Consider the following 21,128-nt stretch of genomic DNA (forward strand, 5'->3'; position numbering starts at 1 on the left):
TTGCTCAAAGGACACTAACGTCCCGTTGAGCAAGATATGTTTAATGTGGGATACCCCGAAGGACAGCCACCTTCCAGCCTGGTCCAGCTTGCCCAGCTCAGGGTACGTGCGGTTATGCCAAATGGGGCTATAGGAAGTGTAGCCGGTGGCCTGCTGCAGCTGCTTGGCCTTATCCCAAACTTTCTGAAGAAGCCTATATGTGGGGTAGAGCTTATTGGACATAGCAAAGAGTTGAACCTCCAACCCCTCGGGTATTCCGTTTGCTCCTGTGAAATGCCCCATGAGTGTCAGAGCAGGACCACCCCCCGTCCCAGCCATAGCACCAACCAAGTGCTGCAGCTGGGAGGTTAGGTAATAGATCCACGGGTTGGGGAGAGAGAGGCCCCCCAAGACTCTGGACTTCTGCAATTGCTCAACCTGGATCTGGGCTGCCCGCCCCTGCCATATGAGAGACCTAAACAACGTGTTGACCACCCGGAATATTTTCAGCGTAATAACTATGGGGGAATTGTGTAAGAAATACAGGAGCTGCGGCATCAGAACCATCTCAATCAGGTTCACCCTGCCGGCGACTGAGAGCCAGTGGTGAATTGTGTAAGAAATACAGGAGCTGCAGCATCAGAACCATCTCAATCAGGTTCACCCTGCCGGCGACTGAGAGCCACAACTTGTTCCAAACCTTAATCGTGTCACGGAACCTGGCCAGGAGCTGGTGTATATTCAGGTGACAATATTGGATCGGATCCGCGGAAACCACTATCCCCAAGTATCTAAACCTAGTCACCACAGGGACTGAACACATCGTTCCCAAGAGAGGGTCCACAGTTTTATCCAGTGGCAACAGAGCCGACTTGGACCAATTTATGGTGAGGCCGGAGAAGCGGCCAAAACCCGCTATGGTGGCCATGGTAGCCCGCAAAGAAGCACCCGTGCCCCCAAGCATCAGGAGCATATCATCTGCATAGAGCAGAATCTTCTCCTGGAGGGGGCCATAATGAAATCCATCAATGGAAGCCTGAGTTCTAATGATGGCCGTGAGCGGCTCAGTAGCCAGTGCAAATCGGAGTGGGGACAGTGGGCACCTCTGCCTAGTTCCTCTCCTCAAATAGAAATTCTCTGTGATCCTGTCACCCTCCCTAATGGAAGCCTGAGGGCGATAGTATAGCAATCATACCCATGATATGAAGATAGGGCCGAATCCAAACTTATCCAACACTGCCCACAAGTAGTCCCACTCCACGCTGTCAAACGCTTTATTAGCGTCTAGCGATAGCAGCGCTCTATCACCCATATTATCAACCGGTGTCTGAATGGCCAAAAAGAAGCGGCGAAGATTAATCGCCGTTGACCTATTATGCATAAAGCCCGCTTGATCCTCATGGACAACATGTGCAATGATGGTATTAACCCTCCTCGCTAGAACCTTTACTCCAGACTGATGTGAAAATACTGGCAAAGAGATAGGTCTATAGTATCCAGGGTCCGATGCGGGTTTACCGGGCTTAAGCAGCAGGACAATACTGGCCCTAGTCATGGAGTCTGGCAAAGTACCCATGTCTCTAGCAGCATTAAAAACCTCTAGCAGCTTAGGAAGAAGTACCTCAGAGTATTGTTGGTATATCTCTATTGGAAGGCCATCATCACCAGGGGCCTTAGAACCAGGAAACAGAGCCGTTGCTTCCTGCAGCTCATCCTCAGTCATGGGGGCCTCCAGATTGGAGCACTGGTGCTCCGTCAACCTTGGAAGAGAGATTGTGGCCAAATATTGCTGCAGGTCCTCCGGAGCATAAGACACCCTAGAGAAGTACAGGTCAGAGTAGAAGCGCACTAGTTCAGACATAATTGCCTCAGGTGTATTGGCCAGATGACCATTTAATAGCTTAAGGGCACCAATGGGGGGGGGGCAAAGGGCGCACCCCCACAATGCGTGATATTGGGCGGCCGTCCGCTCCCCCTCCTCATAAAATGTAGTTTTAGCAAAGAAAGGCTTATCGGCTTTAGTCTGCAATTCCTCCACCAACACCCTCTGGGCAGACAACCATGCATCCCTCGTCTCATCCGAAGGGTTGGTAATATACTCCTCCTCCAAATCATGGGTCCGTTGAGCCAATTGCTCCTCAAAATGTTTAGAGGTGGTTTGCACTCTTTTAATATTGGCAATCAAAACGCCCCTGAGGAAACATTTGAATGCATCCCACCGCACAAGTACATCGGAAAAGTGGTCATTATCCATAAAATAAGAGGTAATTTCAATCGAAATATTAGCATCCGGTGGGAAAAGCTTCAGCCAGAAAGCATTCAGGCGCCAACGGGCCCTGCGCAATCCGGTCTGAGGCCGCGTGGTGATCCAGACCACCAGCGGTGAGTGGTCCGAAATCCCCCTCAAAGCATACTCCACCAGCGTGACTGCAGCTCCAGTGCCCACACACAAGTCAATACTGGATAAAGAGAGATGAGTTTTGGAAAAGCAGGAAAATTGAACCGTGTCAGGATGCCGTGAGCGCCATACATTTGCCAGCCAGCTCCCCCAAAAAGCATGAGAGAGCGGTACCCCTGGCAAAAGCCACTGGAGGGGCAGGTCGATGTTTATCTCTAGCAGGGTCCAAGATCCCATTAAAATCACCGATCACAAAGAGGGGTGTATCCGCCTTGTCTACTGTAAACACTAGAAGGTCACGGAGCACCCTGGAGGAAAATGGAGGAGGAATATAGACTACCGCTGAAACACAGGTAACTTGAAATATTTTACAGTGCAGGAATACAAATCGACCCTCCGAATCCACCCTCGCCCCCAACTCCTGGAAGGCGAGGGCCTTATGCACCAGAACACTCATCCCCCTGGAATAAGAAGAGTGAGTGGAATGGTAACCCCGGCCCACCCAGGAGTATCGTAAACATCCCCACAGAGTCCTCCACAAGGTGAGTCTCCTGCAATCCTATGATCGCTGGATGATACTTGCGCAGTTGTGCAGCTATCATGGCTCTCTTCTGAGGGCAGCCGAGTCCCCGCATATTCCATGACACTATAGGTAGTCCAGCCATGTAGGAAAACACTGAAGGTAGAGGGCACCAGCCAGAGGAGCAGATTCCCAGAGCAGGGGTCCGCAAAGTAACAAGACCGAAGTGAGCACAGTCAAACAGGAAGTCTGTGGCCAAGACGCTGTCAAAGCCAATGGTGTGTGCGATTCCTCAAAAGCAAAGGCAGATAAAAAAATAACACATCCCATAGGGACAAGGCACAACGGTGCCTCAACAAAACACAAGTGTCGGGCAGTAGAGCCACAGAGCCAGAGTCTGCCCACCGGGGATGTCAGTCCCAAAAAACAGTGGTGGCCCTCGATCCCGCTGGGCGCAACCACGCATTCTGCACTTTGTAATCCAAGTAAGGTGTATTAGTTACATCACCAGAACTAGAAGAAACACTCATTGGTTGGAGCACATCAGTTCCATCACAAAAATGGTATTGACCCCAGCCGGGGTAAACATCCAGAGGGTCTAGGCCTGTAGAGATGCTTAGTCCACAGCATGGTGCCCCTCACTCACCAGGATCCTCTCGTCGGCGTTGGCAGAGGAAGAGTTCATGGACGTCAAGCCAGCTTGCCGCGTCCGCGGCAGTATCAAAAAAGTGCACCCTACCCTCTGCAGTGACCCGCAGGCGGGCTGGGTATAACATAGCGTAGATCAATCCAATGCGTCAAAGTCTTTGTTTTAACATCGATGAACTTGGCACGTTGTTTTTGGACCTCCGCAGAGAAGTCCAGGTAAAAGGACACCCTGGCACCATTAAACTTGACCTCCGCCTTTTCCCTGGCCAGACGCAGCACTTTCTCCCTGTCCCTGTAGTGCAGCAGCTTGGCCAGCATGGGCCTGGGAGCGTTTCCTGGCAGTGCTCTGGTGGGGACCCGGTGGGCCCTTTCCACCGCGAACAAGGGCGAGAAGGACTCCCTGCCAAACATATCACACAGCCACCATTCAATAAACTCAGTGGGGTCTCTGCCCTCTACCTTCTCCGGGAGCCCAACAATGCGCACATTGTTGCGCCGCAGACAATTTTCATCAGTCTTATCTTTATTAAGCTGGGCCTGTCTTGCAGTTGTTCTGGACTCAGTGAGCAATGCTGGTATCTGATACTCCAAGTCGCTAATGCGACTTTCCACGGCAGTGGTGCGCTCACAGATTTTTTGCAGGTCTTGGCGTATGAGAACCACTTCTTCAGTGAGACCCTCCAACCTTTCCTTAACAGTATTGACAGAGGCAGTACACTTGTGCACAGCATGAAGTATTTGACTAAGTGTGGACTGTTCCTCCTCCATCACACCCTCATCAGTGTCCAGGTCCCAGTCAGGCAGCGTGGGATGTGAGTCAGCCCCCAGGCCCTGTGTAGCTGCAGCAGAGGCCCCTCCGTTGTCAGCATGTGCACACTCCCCAGTGTCCTGATCCAGAATCTCAAACAGCTTCTTAGCATATAATAAAATATCCCCAGTAGCGTCTTTACCTGCGGGGCGAGCCGCTTTAGGCTTCACCCCAACCTCCTTCTGTCTCTCCAGCTCGCGCAGGGCACGCTGTGGGGTCACTGTACCGGCACCATCTTGGGAGACTGCAGGAGACTCATGGCAGGGCTGCTGCGTGGGACAATAGGCACCGCTGGAATAACGGGGACCCCCTGAGGAAGAAGATGGTACCAGGGAAAGGATTCCGGCCAGGAAAAGGATCAAAATGATGGATCAGGTGCGGGAGCTCCGTGAGGTGAGTCTACTCACATGCCCCATTTGGCCATGCCCCCTTCCAATACAAATCTTAATTGAAAAAAAAAAAAGTGGTAGATGGGGCTTGGGTGCGGGCGCCCCTTGGAGCAAAAAGTGCCCCCGTTTGGGTGCCTCGGGGGAGACGCGTGCACCCGTAGCTTATATTTGAACTAACACACTAGTCTATGGGTACATTTTGCCGTTACCTGTTGAACTGTTATTTCAACCTCAAATGTTTTACATGTATTTCCATTGATCTGTTACCCACAGTGTTGTATTCTCATTACCTTAAGCATTTGTGTTTGTGCTCTATTTTTGCTTACATGTACTGTTTTGTTATATTTGCATAAAAACCAATAAAAATAATTAAAAAAAAAGTTTAAAAAAAAAATAATTTTTAAAGGAGCAGTTACATGGTTACATAGTGGTTGAGGTTGAATAAAGACAATAGTCCAAGTTCAACCTGAGTAGGTGTCAGGGCCGTCTTTACCGCAGGCCAAAATGGGCATTTGCCCAGGGCCCTGTCATTGTTGGGGGCCCAAAAAGCTGCTGCCCCTGGAGCCTTGAATAGTTCTCCCGGTGTAGCGTTCAATTCAGCTGTCCCATCCTCCCCCGTTTGCTGTTGCAGCCGGGTTAACACAAGGAAGATACTGACAGAGGAGAAGGACAGTTGCAGGCTCTATGTGTAAGAGCTGGCTCGTCCTGACAGGGAGTGAGGCAGAGTGGCTCTCCGTGCTCCCCCTCCCACCTCTGAGTTCTATAGCACAGAACAAAGTGAAGTGTTCTGGCTGGTCTGATAGGCGGAGACTGCACTGTGTGTGCGTGTTGGAAAAAGAGCGCGCGCACACACATAACAGAACAGTGCAGGCAGCATCACTGACTGTGAGGAGGAGAACTGTGAGTGGAATGGGGTGAATTTGTGACAACTGTAAAGGGGGGGAGAGGGGGGTGCAGAGGTGGCTGTAGACTTGGGGGGAAGGGATACATTTTCAGTTGCTGTGGACATGGGGGGTACAGAGGTGGCTGTGGAGATGGGGGGTACAGAGGTGGCTGTGGACGGGGGGAGGTGTAGAGGCAGCTTTGGACAGGGGGGGTACAGAGGTGGCTGTGGAAAGGAGGGGGGCAGTGGTGGCTGTGGACAGGAGGGGTACAGAGGTGGCTGTGAATAGGGGGGAAGGGTAAAGAGGTGGCTGTGGATGGGGGAGGTACAGAGGTGGCTGTGAATGGGGGGGTACAGAGGTGGCTGTGGACAGGTGGGTGAACAGAGGTGGCTGTAGACAGGGGGGTACAGTGGAGGCTGTGGAAAGGGGAGGTGGTGGCTGTGGACAGGGGGGTGAACAGAGGTGGCTGTGGACAGGGGGGGTACAGAGGTGGCTGTGGACGGGGGGTAGAGTGGTGGCTGTGGATAGGAGGGGTGGCTGTGGATGGGGGGGTACAGAGGTGGCTGTGGATGGGGGGGGTACAGAGGTGGCTGTGGATGGGGGGGGGGTACAGAGGTGGCTGTGGATGGGGGGGGGGTACAGAGGTGGCTGTGGATGGGGGAGGGATACAGTGGTGGCTGTGAACAAGGGGGTACAGAGGTGGCTGTGGACAGGGGAGTGGCAGTGGTGGCTGTGGAAAGAGGGGGTGGCAGTGGTGGCTGTGGAAAGGGTGGTGGCTGTGAACAGGAGGGGTGGCTGTGGATGGGGGGGTACAGAGGTGGCTGTGGATGGGGGGGTACAGAGATGGCTGTGGATGGGGGGGTACAGAGGTGGCTGTGGATGGGGGGATGGATACAGAGGTGGCTGTGAACAAGGGGGTACAGAGGTGGCTGTGGACAGGGGAGTGGCAGTGGTGGCTGTGGAAAGAGGGGGTGGCAGTGGTGGCTGTGGAAAGAGGGGGTGGCAGTGGTGGCTGTGGAAAGGGGGGTGGCAGTGGTGGCTGTGAACAGGAGGGGTGGCTGTGAATGGGGGGGTACAGAGGTGGCTGTGGATGGGGGGGTACAGAGGTAGCTGTGGATGGGGGGGTTACAGAGGTGGCTGTGGACGGGGGGGGAATACAGTGGTGGCTGTGAACAAGGAGGGTACAGAGGTGACTGTGAACAAGGGGGGTACAGAGGTGTCCGCAGACAGGGGAGGGATACAGAGGTGGCTGTGGACAGGTGAGTATAGAGGTAGCTGTGGACAGGTGGGTACAGAGTATGTGGTTGTTTTTTGGGGTAGGCAGCGAAATTGCAAAGGGAGGGGGGACCAAGAAAGTGCTTGCCCAGGGACCAAACAAAACATTAAAGACGGCCCGGGTAGGTGTGTATGGCCATAATCATCTTTCATACCCCTGAATGTTCTGATCCTTGAGATGTACGTCCAAGAGTCTTTTGAAAGTAGCCATACTTCCCGCTGAAAATACCTCTTGTGGTAGAGAATTCCACAATCTTGTTGCCCTAAAAGTAAAGAACCCCCTGCGTTGCCTGCAGTTAAAACACTTCTCTAATCGCATTGTATGCCCTCGAGTCCTCATGCAATCCTTTCGACTGAATAGCTTTTTTTTTTCTATGCTGAGATCACCATTGAGGTATTTTTAAATTGCTATCATGTCCCCTCTCAGGCGTGTCTTCTCCAGGGAGAACAATTCAAGCGATTGCAGACGCTCTTCATAATTAAGGCCCTCCAATCACCTAATTCGTTTAGTTGCCCTTCTCTGGACTCTCTCCAGCTCCAACACGTCCCTCCTGAGAACTGGTGACCAGAACTGGACAGAATACTCCAGATGCGGTCGGCAGTGATTTACTGATTTTAAAGAGGCTTAAAGTCAACAAACTCTAAAAATGAAAAATTTCTTCAAATGTCATGCCTGGGGGGGTCCCCTGAATGTGCCTGTAAAGTAGTGCATCTCTACGATGTATGTAGCCTACTGCAGCAATAAGAACATTAACCGGTTGCCGACCGCCGCACGACTACATACTGCGGCGGTCAGCCCCGGCCAGGCAGAGTGACGTATGGGTACGTCACTCGCCTGTCACTGACTTGTGAGCCAATTGCGGGCGGGCGCGCACCCGCCGAGGCGTGCACCCACCCCGGCTCGTTCACTGACAAGTCAGTGCGTGTGACCGGCGGACCCGATTGTCCGCCGGTTACTCACGATCGCTCTGGTGAAGGGAGAAAGTCAAGCGGCTTATGTAAACAAGCCGCCTGTCATTCTCCCTGGTGTAAAAATGAAGATCAGACGGTTCTACTATGTAGAACCGTTGATCTCTGTTTTTACACCAATAGCCATGTCCCTTTACAGTTAGAATCACGCCCCTAGGACACACTTAACCCCTCCCTCTCCAATACAGTTAACCCCTTCCCTGCCCGTGTCATTTTTGCAGTAACAGTGCATATGTATAGCACTGATTACTGCAGTAATGTCACTGGTAACCCCAAAAGTGTCAAAAATGTCAGTCAAGGGTCCGATCTGTCCGCCGCAATGTCGCAGTACCGCAAAAAAAAATCGCAGATCGCCGCCATTACGCGTTAAAAAAAACACCAAAAATTACAAAAATCTTTCCCTTTGTTAGTAAACGCGATAACTTTTGCGCAAACCAATCAAAATACGCTTTCTGCGATTTTTTTTTACCAAACATATGTAGCATAAAACAAATTGGCCGAAAATGTTAAAAAATTTTGATTTTTACATTTTTTTGGGGGGGAATTTCATATTAAAAAAAATGTGAAAAATATTGTTATTTTTGCAAAATTGACGCTCTTTTTGTTTATAGCGCATGATCAAAAAATCGCACAGGTGATCAAATACCACCAAAAGAAAGCTCTGTTTGTGGGAAAAAAGGACGTCAAATTTGTTTAGGTACAGCGTCGCACGACCGCGCAATTGTCCGTTAAAGTCACGCAGTGCCGAATCGCAAAAAAAAACCCTGGTCTTTTAGCAGCCAAATCCTCCGGGGCTTAAGTGGTTAAAAAGTAAAGTAAAAAATGTCATATACAGTGCCTTGCGAAAGTATTCGGCCCCCTTGAACTTTGCGACCTTTTGCCACATTTCAGGCTTCAAACATAAAGATATAAAACAAATTTGAAATTGCATGTGCTATACAGGTGACAAAAATTGAGCATTTGCTGTTGGTGGTGCCTGAACTCCGTAGCCAAGCCCTCGCAGATACCCTTGCTGGGTGCAGGATAGGGACCTGCTGGTAAGAATTACATACAAATTTGAAATTACATGTACTTGTCATACATGTGCAAAAATATTGGGCCTTTGGTGTGGTTGGTGCTTGAACACTGTAACCCCTCACAGTTAGCAGCGCACAGGGACAGGGCCTGCTGTTAAAAATGGCATACTGACATTTAAATTGTATGCACCTGTCATACAAGTGCAGAAAAATTAGGCCTTGGGGGTTGGTAGTGACCTAAACCAAAAACATTGTTGGAAACTAGCAGAATCAAGGTAGAGGAATAGGATAGGCAGCATATGCAGTCTTCAAGGGATGCTGGAAAAGAAGGGTGGCGCTCACTGGTATCTGTTTGCAACTTCGCTCTATGGACAATAGACTGTAGAGTGTCTCTTGAATAATAATAGTAATATTTATTGAAGAAAGTAAAGATAAACATATAAAATGTGCCAAACCAGTCCCGAAGCTCCCAGACCTCCTTAACCTCTTTACCACTGCTCACATTGCTGCTACTGCAGCAATGTGGCTCGTTATCGTCCAGCGACGTAGACCTATGTCGCTGGACTCCGCCCCTTGTGGGCGGCGCGCGCGCCGCCAGAGGCTCTCTCCCACTGTTTCCAGTCACAGCGGGAGTCGGGCCAGGGGAGGAGCGGTGGCGATCGCCGCTGCTCTTCCCTGATCGTCAGGGAATCTAGTTTGGAGATCCGCCTGCTTGTGTAAACAGAGCGGGCGGATCTCCTCAGTGACAAGGAGTGACAGATTGCAGTGTTCAGCATAGCTGAACATGCAATCTGTCCTTGTGTCCCTCAGTCACCTCCCCCCCCCACACGTTAGTAAGCACCAGGCATACATTAACCCCTCCCTCTCCAATAAAATTAACCCCTTCCCTGCCAGTGTAATTTTTACAGTAACAGTGCATATATATAGCACTGATTACTGCAGTAATGTCACTGGTACCCCCAAAAGTGTCAAAAATGTCAGTCAAGGGTCCGATCTGTCCGCCGCAATGTCGCAGTCCCGCAAAAAAAAAATCGCAGATCGCCGCCATTACGCGTTAAAAAAAACACCAAAAATGACAGAAATCTTTCCCTTAGTTAGTAAACGCAATAACTTTTGCGCAAACCAATCAAAATACGCTTATTGTGATTTTTTTTTACCAAACATAGGTAGCAGAGAACAAAAAATGTTAAAAATATTGTTATTTTTTCAAAATAAACGCTATTTTTTGTTTATAACGCAAAAAGTAAAAATCGCACACGTGATCAAATACCACCAAAAGAAAGCTCTGTTTGTGGGAAAAAAAGGACATAAGTTTTGTTTGGGTATGGCGTCGCACGACCGCGCAATTGTCAGGTAAATTTGCACAGCGCCGAATCGCAAAACGTGGCCTGGACGTAAGACAGCAAAATCCTCCGGTGGTAAAGTGGTTAAAGTGCTGTGGGATTCCCTGGTGAAAACGAGGGGAATGCTTGAAGCAGCAGATGGTGCCTAGCGGAGGACGAAGATCCCTGAGCGTCACTGTGGTAATCCCCGGCTGGAGCGGGCACTGCGCGCGGCCGCCACACAGACCCACAGCCGGGTATACCTCCCTACGCCGGGTCGCCAGATCTGCCGGATCTTCCGCGGTGACCGGAAATGACGCGAGGATCGCATCACCAGAAGTGACGATCAGCTGATAAATAGGGAGCCGGGCTGGCTACGGGCATCAACACACAAGCTTTCTGGTTGCGGCAACTGGCAAGCAGAAAGTATATAAAGCCGGAATGGTGGGCGGGCTTAAACTAACTGGCCAATTATAAACAAAGAAAAAAATCAGGGAGAAAAACAAAGACTAAAAAACAGGAAATAGTACGGGAATCCCAAAGCAACCCTGAGGATGTGATGTACACTGCTAACAATTGCAAAACATTATTGATATTATTAAAAAACCATTAATATTAAAAAATGACTTAAAATGTCATGAATGCATAATAATAAAAATGCTAAATAATTAATAAAAAAACCTTTTGTTAAAATCTTATATTATTAAAATCCTCCATAAAAATACCCTCATCATAATGGACCCATAGAATCCATGCAACATATAGATTCATATGTACGTTTTGTTTAACCATAAGTATAAGTATAAATACAGGATTAGGAACAGATAAAAAGATAAAAGGAAGGGAAGTATGTTATGTCACTACTCTCGTATAAGGACAAAAGCCACATAAATATCAAACAACACTATTAATTTCTAACTCCTCGTTCAAACCATTAGGAGCCAAGGAATTAAATTTGTAAATATTTGTAAAGATCCGGCAGATCCGGCGACCCGGCGTAGGGAGGTATACCCGGCTCTGGGTCTGTGTGGCGGCCGTGCGCAGTGCCCGCTCCAGCTGGGGATTACCACAGTGACGCTCAGGGATCTTCGTCCTCCGCTAGGCACCATCTGCTGCTTCAAGCATTCCCCTCGTTTTCACCAGGGAATCCCACAGCACTTTAAGGAGGTCTGGGAGCTTCGGGACTGGTTTGGCACATTTTATATGTTTATCTTTATTTTCTTCAATAAATATTACTATCATTATTCAAGAGACACTCTCCAGTCTATTGTCCATAGAGCGAAGTTGCAAACAGATACCAGTGAGCGCCACCCTTCTTTTCCAGTATCTACAGTTTGTGACATCATCCCATGTTAAGGGTTCGGCAGCCTTGGTACAGAATATTCCCATTGGTTATTGCCATGTTACCACAATATTTGGGTCCATGATTACCTAGGGACTTGTCTGCAGGATCAGCGCCTGGACTGTTTTTTTGTGTTTATATTGACGTCAGTTTGGATGTACTGATTGTTCGTTGGCAGCTTTTCCTTTACAGATTTTGTATCCACAGGGATACTTATGTTACATGGACTAGCTCTATGGACTATGGGGGAGTTTTTCTTTGTGTTGAATAGTCACAATTCACAATAGCATTAGGTGGATGGACATTATTTTGTTTTCCACATTACGGTAGTTGTTCACTCAGAGTATATATTCATTGCATGTACGTGGTCTTTATCAGACGTTCAACATACTATCATTTTTACTTACATAAATATAATTTAATTTTTTTTTTTCTTTCCCCTGTTTTCTTTTTCTTCTTTTTGTCTTACGGTTTTTCCACATTGAGGATCATTATTGATAATTTTTTATTGTATTTTAGAGTACCAATTTTCATAGGGAGGCATAATATGGGGACTGATAGATCCTCTCGGCTACAAGCCATCTTTGATCAGATTATTGTAGCTTCAAACAAGGATGAGCCGGTTTTGGATATGGGTACCGAACCTACTCGATCGGTACATAAGCATCCCCCACATACAGAGGCCTTTGAGGTTGAGATGAGGCAATCCTTTTTTCGACTACAACAGGCTAAACAATATGAGAATACTCAATGGTGGGACTTGTCTTTTTTAACCAAATATATTGAATTAGGCATTACCCCTAGGGCAGTGATGGCGAACCTTTTTGAGCCCGAGTGCCCAAACTGCAGCGGAAAACCAACTTTTTTGTTTCAAAGTGCCAACACTGCAATTAAACCTGAATATCGAGGTTTTTAGTTAGAAAAAAAAACAACTCTTACAGTTGTCCTAACATCTGCGGTCTTAAAAGTAAAAGTAAAACACAATAATGTAATTTTTAATGTTAGTTTTTTATTGAAAAAAAAAAACATCAACGTATGGTCACAGTCACAGAAAACCAAAGGGGTTAATCTGGATTCTTAGCACATGGCCAGGATGAAGGTACCCACACAGGAGCCCACACAGAAAGGAGGTTAAGGGAAGGCTCAGTGTCCACCCCCCAAATTAAACAAACCTGTAGTGACCTTTCTGTACGGCGATCCTGGCCATGTGCTAAGGATCCAGATTAACCCCTTTGGTTTTATGTGACTGTAACCATGCACCACATTTTTTTTACATTTGAGCCTTGTGTGGTCTGTGATTAGAGACTTGGTCAAAAAAGCTGGATGATCCTTGGCACACACAGGAGGTCAGACAAAGGGGAAGGAGTAGGTGGTACAGATTTACATGGCTTCGGTCACCAGGGAGTGAGGGGAGCACCTTGACCCGTTCTTTTCATTGTGGTATTAATTATTTTGCATTCACTTTTTTGAGCAGTGCATTTAACTCCACATTTCCATCAAGCTTTAACCCTCCGGAGGGACCAGGGACACATTACACATAACGATTACAGTCATTACACATTATATTCACAGAAGCTCAACTGGCATCAGTGTCTGCTTGTGTCTTTCAACCGCTCAGCCTCAGCAGCCTTTTCCCGCCGCACTTCAATCCTGGCCTCAGAGCAGCGCGGGAGCCGCCTCTTCTTCTTCATGCCCGCCCCGGACATGTCACTCCCTGCCCCCACGCCCACCCCGGAGATGTCCCTCCCTGCCCCCACGCCCACCCCGAACATGTCACTCCCTGCCCTAGACTTCTGGGAGATGTAGTTTGATGGGGAGTGCAGCTTGTATGGATGGATGCCTGGTGGGTCAGTCTTCCTCCTGCGTGCCGGCAGAGAGAGCTCTGCGTGCCAGCTGTGGCACGCGTGCCATAGGTTCGCCATCACTGCCCTAGGGGGTTACGAATTAAAAAACAATGCAGTTTCTTGGACGAGGATTTAACAAAAGAGTGGCAGTTTTTGGCAGAATTCTGCACTACCAAATGGATAAAACTTATTATCCAGCAAAGAGAAAGGAAGCTACAGTTGGCTCAACAAAAGGTAGCAGATAGGACTAATGAGGTGCATAAGTTTGTATCTTCTTGTCTTTATGACAAATGGTCCACTATATTAGTTCCAGCCAGTCACAATAACCATTATAATTCCAAATCCCCTCGTTTTAGTAAAGTTAGTTCAAATAAAATAAACAAGAAACATAAGGATCCTCCTGCAGGAACGGTGTTGTCAAATAATAAACATGGTGCTTCAGGCTTATGTGGTGATTCCAGAGAGAAACGAGTGTGACAACGCTAAGCCTCAAAATATTATCATAAATAAGGACGACACAGGGAAGAATAGTCCTACGGACTGTTCGGGCATATCCACTATAGAGCCCATCCCTACTATTACTCATAATAATGACTCTATTTGTATATCCCTACCTATTCAAAATAGATACAGCCCAGTTGCTAGGGATTTAGAGGGTTTTATTAGAGAAGGGGGACGTCCGAAACTCTCAGGTACCACAACCAATGGGATTGACATCTCATCTACTATTGGTGAGAATCTCACTAATAGACAGGATTTTCAAGTAGTGGCTCCAAGGGGTGCCACAAAAGAGAAAACAAAACTAGACGAGGTAGAAGAGGAGGCAGCCAGTTTAGGGAAAAGCAAGAAAGAAAGAATAGGGTCCCAATAAACTATGATACCATCAAAATTTATAATCTGTCATCTTATGTGCTCTCGGAGGCGGAAGTCTCGCTCCTCAGAAAAGGACTTGGCTTTTCTCCCTCTGTAGGTCCGAACGATTTTAATCTTTTTAAAGATTTAAATAGATTTATACGTCAATTGACGATAAAAAGACATTATGCCAATAACCAGAGTGTAAAGGATACTTCTGCCTCAACTGCATCCTCTCCATCCCGGATTTCCGGGGCCGTCCCGCCAGTTGTTACTGACGATCAGGCTCTGGAGATACTGGAGGAGTTTTGGTCGGATGATCATATTTTGGAGTTTCCCTCGACGTTTTATATGGACCCTGATATTAGACACAGTAGTTTTAAACCCAGTTCCACTTTTTATCCAGTACAGTCTAAGGGCCCCTACATTGAGACTTACTATCAAGCGGTGTACAAAGATCTTAGTAGACTTTGTAAATCACCTAGGGACACCTTTCGAGGAAATTTGAGTAGGATAGAAAAACAAGCCCTCAAAAACCTTACTGACAATAAACAGATTATTGTCAAGCAGGCAGATAAAGGGGGTAGTTTGGTGATTCAGAATAAAACTGACTACCTTCAGGAAGCTAGTCGCTTGTTGGCTGATACGGACACTTATATCAAACTAACGGGCGATCCACTTCCTGGCTTTCAACAGGAACTAAAATTATTGGTAGAAAAAGCATGGCGCCAAGGGATTGTTAATGATAAAGAAAGGAGATTTTTGCTCCTGGGGGAATGCAGTACCCCTTACTTCTATCATTTACCTAAAGTACATAAGTCCCTCGAACAACCACCAGGGAGGCCAATTGTGGCTAGTACTAATAGTTTTACCAGCGGAGTGTCAAAGTATACACAAAAATTGCCGTGCAATATAGGCCCTTACCCCTGTTGGGGACTAATGAAAAAACTTGAGATAGAAAAAGCGGGGCTTTGCGGGCCAGTGGGAGTAGAAGGATCAGAGACAAAACTAATTATAAAATCAAAAATACATTTTATTGATACATAAAGAGAATAAAAGACACGCATGGGCTACCATGCATGTATCATTGCAACACACTGACATACAGATAAAATCAAAACATATAATGTCACTGTTGGTCTAGAAACATATCCCGTAGGGATTAAAGCCAAAAGACAAAGCCTGTATAGGATGGAAGATGGGTCTCAAGCTGAGTTCGGTCACGGTAGGTCCCCAGCAAGCCGACGCGTTTCGCTCAAGGCTTCCTCAGGGCCTGAGAGACCATAACAGACCGATGTTTCTATAAGTAACATAAAAGTATATCAAATCAATGTGAGTTGCAAATTTCATAATACACCATACATATGCTATCAAATATTTTTATGTCTATGTTTATAGTTCTAGTTTTGTACTGACCCTTCTTAGCAGTGACCGGTATTAGGCGACAGGGCTGCAGCGATACATATGCCGTTCGGAAGATATTGCTTCCATATTCACCATATAGAGTCTAAAATAAACCTCAAAAAGACCTCAAGGGTATATTTTTCTTGCACCGAGTCCGATATGCTGGGTCCCGACTACTTCATCAAAGGCAAGGCTGTGAATCAAAGTACCAGTATATATATATATCTGTGTTTGCCATGTGGTCGCTAGCAATTTGATGTAGTCATTATTTTTCACCAACCTTCTGGGGATAGTTCCACTATAGCCTCTTGGGGTAAAGTCACCCCTTAGCAGGTGGATGTCCTCTTCCTAAATTATTCGTCCTTATGTGTACATTCACTCCCAGATGCAATAAATCTAGGGATATGGGTATATATATTATTATTCATTTTCAATGGAGAGCATTTAGGATTATAATATCTCCATTATATATAGCTACTTATTTCGATAACGGTGAATATTTAGGAGGTGAAATATAGCTACATAGAGGGAAGAAAGGATAAGAGGGGGTGGCTATCGATTATATAATGATTAAAGTAAGTAGTATAATATAAACACCCACCTAGCATTCACATTACGATAATCACCACAATTATAATCCGGGAGCCAGACACCTTCCACTGTGCACTTGATAAGAAATATATCCTCGGGATACGGGTCAATTGTGACGACCACGTTAACCTAAAAGGAGGACCAATATCTTATATAGATATATGTGTAGGGATTACTTGTCATAGCTCTGGCATGGAACCAGAGACTGTAGGGGCAGATGTAGTATCAGGGGGGGGGGGGGGGTTTGACATATATACATACCTCTCTTCAGGCTGAGAAAGTATTAGAGGCAGGAAAGGGGGCTTACAACAAACATATATTCCAGTTATATGGACCCAAGGTCCTGGGCTATCCAAGCCCTGAAAGACATAGGTACAAGGGTTAATTACAATGTTTTGGATATTATAGCCTGTATATCCCCAATCCAGCCAGTGATCCCTCTATTGTTCTGGAGCCGATATCACTTACCTCTGTATCGTATATACTGCATCACCTGCCTACCTGCCTTTGCCTTGCCTGGGTAATATATAGGGAGATGGAAATACGCCCTCCTCGCTATGTTTGGCGCTTAAACTAGGTCCCCTCCGGTGAGACTAATCATTTGTAATTGCAGTTAGCGGCGGCGCCGCTTAACCGCATCACTTCCGGTCGCTCCGGGAGTGAGGGCAATCTTTTTTCTTTGTTATTGTCTACGTGGATGATGGCGTGACTTCATAACATCACTTCCGGTTCCGCCGGAAGTGAGGACGTTGCTCACCGGAGTGGGCTTGTTCCCTTTCTGTAACCCTACGTCTCCCGGACTGCATCCTACAGTCGGATGCTGTCTGCTTTCTCACTGGATATTTTGCGTTGGGCTCCCTCTAGTGGACCGATATCTTATCATCACAACCGCACTGCCTGTTGTAGTCACATAGGGAATTACCCATCGGTATCAGGGTGCAAGATGATATTATAAACAACCCAATAGTCAGCATTACAAGATCCATTTGTAAGTTACTACCATTTCTGGAATACTATACCAGTCAAATATCTTGTATCGCTGTGCGACAATATCCGCTATATCCGTGTCGCCCTACCGGTCACCTATAGTATACAAAAGGAAGCAAACATATACATATTAATCACTACATATATGCTGGGATTACAATTTGTCCACAACATTCATATGAAATACATATTTCCTTATTTTTATATTTTATTTTTATTTCTTGATCTTTAATTTTTAATATTTTTTAATAACAGTCCTTATTTTAGATTGAAAAAACTTCATTTGTCCTTCGTATTAATGTAGAGGGGGACACATTTCGTGGGTAAGGAAGAGAAACAAGAGAACAAGAGACAAAGACATCGTCCCTATACTTTAGAAGAGGATCATTTTAGTACGACTAATTATAAAAATGGTTTGTAACTGATTACGTCATTCAACCCTGGGTACACGGTGGCTCTTAAATCGTATATCCATCTGGCCTCACGTGCCAGAACTTTTTTGTCAATGTCACCTCCTCTTGTGTCTACGGGGACAACATCTAACACAGTGAATTTGACAATGCTGTGGTCATACTTGTGTTTTAATCCAATATGGCCACCTATTGGGGTATTAATTTGGCCATTATTAATGTACGAAATATGATCCGAAATTCTCTTCCAAAGGGGCAACACAACACACTTTGACATCGTCAAGGATGTACAGCTATTTGCTAGAAAGCTAACTTACCGTTATATTTTTGATAAAGAAAGACAGCAAACTAAAAAAGATAAAGAACTATCAGATCTATGGAAAGACTTCTCAGTGAAAGATTTCAGAGCATTAAAGGATCTCATCCAACTTTTGGATGAAAACGATCCCCCTGAAATTTCAGACACAGAGGAAGCAACAATTGAACTAGAGGATGACGATATAGATGTAGAGGGGACACAGGTGACAACACAGCAACAGATGGACATGATCCAGACCCCTTTGGCCAAGAAAAAATCTAATAGGTTTCCTCCCTTACAGACCAACCCCAATGTATTAGCCTTTGTTAATAAGACCACAGCAGATATTAACCGCTTGAAAATCTGGAACTCCATGAAAGAAAATCTAGGTGATCATCTTAAACAAGCTCTTGAGTCACTTCGAAAAAATTCCCAGATTATAATAAAGCCCTCCGATAAGGGGGGCAATATTGTAATCATGGATCATTTACAATATCGCAATATGTGCTGGGACATTCTAAAGAATAGAGAGTGGTACAAGCCTATCAATGAGGAGAGGATATTGTCCGCTCAAAACAAATATAAAGTACTAATTTATCAAGCATACAACAACGGCATAATCAGCAAGGACACATATGAAGCCATAAAAATTGATTCACCCCGCTTACCCACATTTTACACATTGCCAAAAACTCATAAAAACCCACAAAACCCTCCAGGACGCCCAATTATATCGGGAATTGGATCATATACGGAACCATTAAGCAAAGTAATTGATCAGTATTTAAGACCTCACGTAACCAGCCTGCCCTCCTTTATTCAGGATACACCAGATTTATTGAGGGTATTGTATGATCAAGTAATGCCCCCTGGATGTATCATGATTGCGTTGGATATCGAGGCTCTATACTCCTCGATTCCACACATACTCGGTCTTCAGACAATCAAAAAGTTCTTAGATGAACGGGGCCCTCAGGCAAAAATGTACAATCAATTTATCCTGGATGGACTAGCGCATATTTTGAAAAATAATGTGTTTACATTTGATGGTTCCCATTTCATCCAGGTGCAGGGCGTGGCCATGGGCACATGTTGTGCCCCAGCCTACGCCAACCTGCACCTGGGTGGATGGGAACGTAATATCTTCAATGATGAGGCCCTCTCCATGTACCTGAGCCATGTAGTTACGTGGCTCAGGTACATAGATGATGTCCTCATCATCTGGGACGGGGATATTTCACTCTTTGAAACCCTCTTTCAAAGGTTACAGATTAATTCCTTTAATCTAAAGTTCACTATGTCCTGGAGCGGACAGCAAATTGATTTTCTTGATACCACTCTCTATTTTGAAGAAGACGGAAGTATTGGATCAACCCTATTTCGCAAACCGACAGCAGGGAACACAATATTACACTCTGAGAGTTCCCACCCTAAAGCTCTGATCAGAAGTATCCCTTACTCCCAATACCTGAGATTAAGACGAAATTGTTCCAAGGATGCAAACTTTAAAAGGGAAGCGGACAAATTAAAAACACGACTGCTACAGAGAGGGTATAGTTCAACAATGCTTAGGAAAGCATATAATAGGGCAAAAGCCAATACCAGGCACGATTTACTTTTCAAAAAGAAAAACAAAAAAACAGATGATAAGGTTAGATTTATCTCTACATACTCTAGACAGCACAATGAAGTTCGTAGTATCTTACAAAAAAACTGGGAAATTTTGACAAGCGACCCAATCCTGAGAAAATACTTAGATGATTATCCCAATATCACGTATAAAAGAGCTAAATCTGTAAGGGACGGCCTAGTTACGAGCCACTATCGTAGACCAAACGAAACATCACAAAGTAAAGGCCTTTATAAATGTGGGTCATGTGATTTTTGCCCATACATCCTTGAAGGTGAGTCTTTCACAATGCCTAATGGCCATAGGAGATACATCAACCAGATGGTTACATGCCAAACAAAGGCAGTAGTATACATCATGTTGTGCCCATGTGGGGCGTTCTATGTGGGTAAAACCATAAGGCCCCTTTGGAAGAGAATTTCGGATCATATTTCGTACATTAATAATGGCCAAATTAATACCCCAATAGGTGGCCATATTGGATTAAAACACAAGTATGACCACAGCATTGTCAAATTCACTGTGTTAGATGTTGTCCCCGTAGACACAAGAGGAGGTGACATTGACAAAAAAGTTCTGGCACGTGAGGCCAGATGGATATACGATTTAAGAGCCACCGTGTACCCAGGGTTGAATGACGTAATCAGTTACAAACCATTTTTATAATTAGTCGTACTAAAATGATCCTCTTCTAAAGTATAGGGACGATGTCTTTGTCTCTTGTTCTCTTGTTTCTCTTCCTTACCCACGAAATGTGTCCCCCTCTACATTAATACGAAGGACAAATGAAGTTTTTTCAATCTAAAATAAGGACTGTTATTAAAAAATATTAAAAATTAAAGATCAAGAAATAAAAATAAAATATAAAAATAAGGAAATATGTATTTCATATGAATGTTGTGGACAAATTGTAATCCCAGCATATATGTAGTGATTAATATGTATATTGTGAGGGATTAGCTCGGTGGCGGGTGTGGATGACCCCTTGGGGGGTGTTTTTTCCCAGAGAGGTAGCCGACAAGTGCTTGCAAACAAACAGTGTGGTTTATTAAATGGTGTTTTCTTCACCAGGCTGTATGCAGCAAAACATCCAAAATAAAATAAAACAGAAAATAAATCCTTGCCTCTGTGGGCGGCTACCTTCTCACAACTGGAACCTGCCTAAGTGTCTGTCTCCAACCTACCGTCGGGCAGACTTCCTTGTCCTACAGCGGACACTCAATAGTCCTTTTATAATAGTTTCACAGGGCAACACAGTCCTTTTGTTTCTTTCACACAGAAACACTTCGTCTTCTCACCTTTGAGACGTATTCACCCTTGGTTACCGTCCCGGGCACACATCACTCCGGGGGGTCTTCTCCCAGGCCCACACATCCTGTCGGGAGGCACACGCTGACTGTCCTCCTGCTCCCAGCCCACATGGCTTCAGGACACAGCTTCTGGAGGCAGCAAACAATAGGACTTTCTCTGAACAAATTATAGAGCCTTAACTCCCTCATTCTGAACAGGTGAAGGCCTTTCAACTTCCTGCTGGCTAGCTCTGTAGCCAACACCCTAAATTA

The sequence above is a fragment of the Pelophylax lessonae genome, assembly GCF_965119305.1.
Source record: "Pelophylax lessonae genome assembly, chromosome: 1".
NCBI lineage: Eukaryota > Metazoa > Chordata > Amphibia > Anura > Ranidae > Pelophylax > Pelophylax lessonae.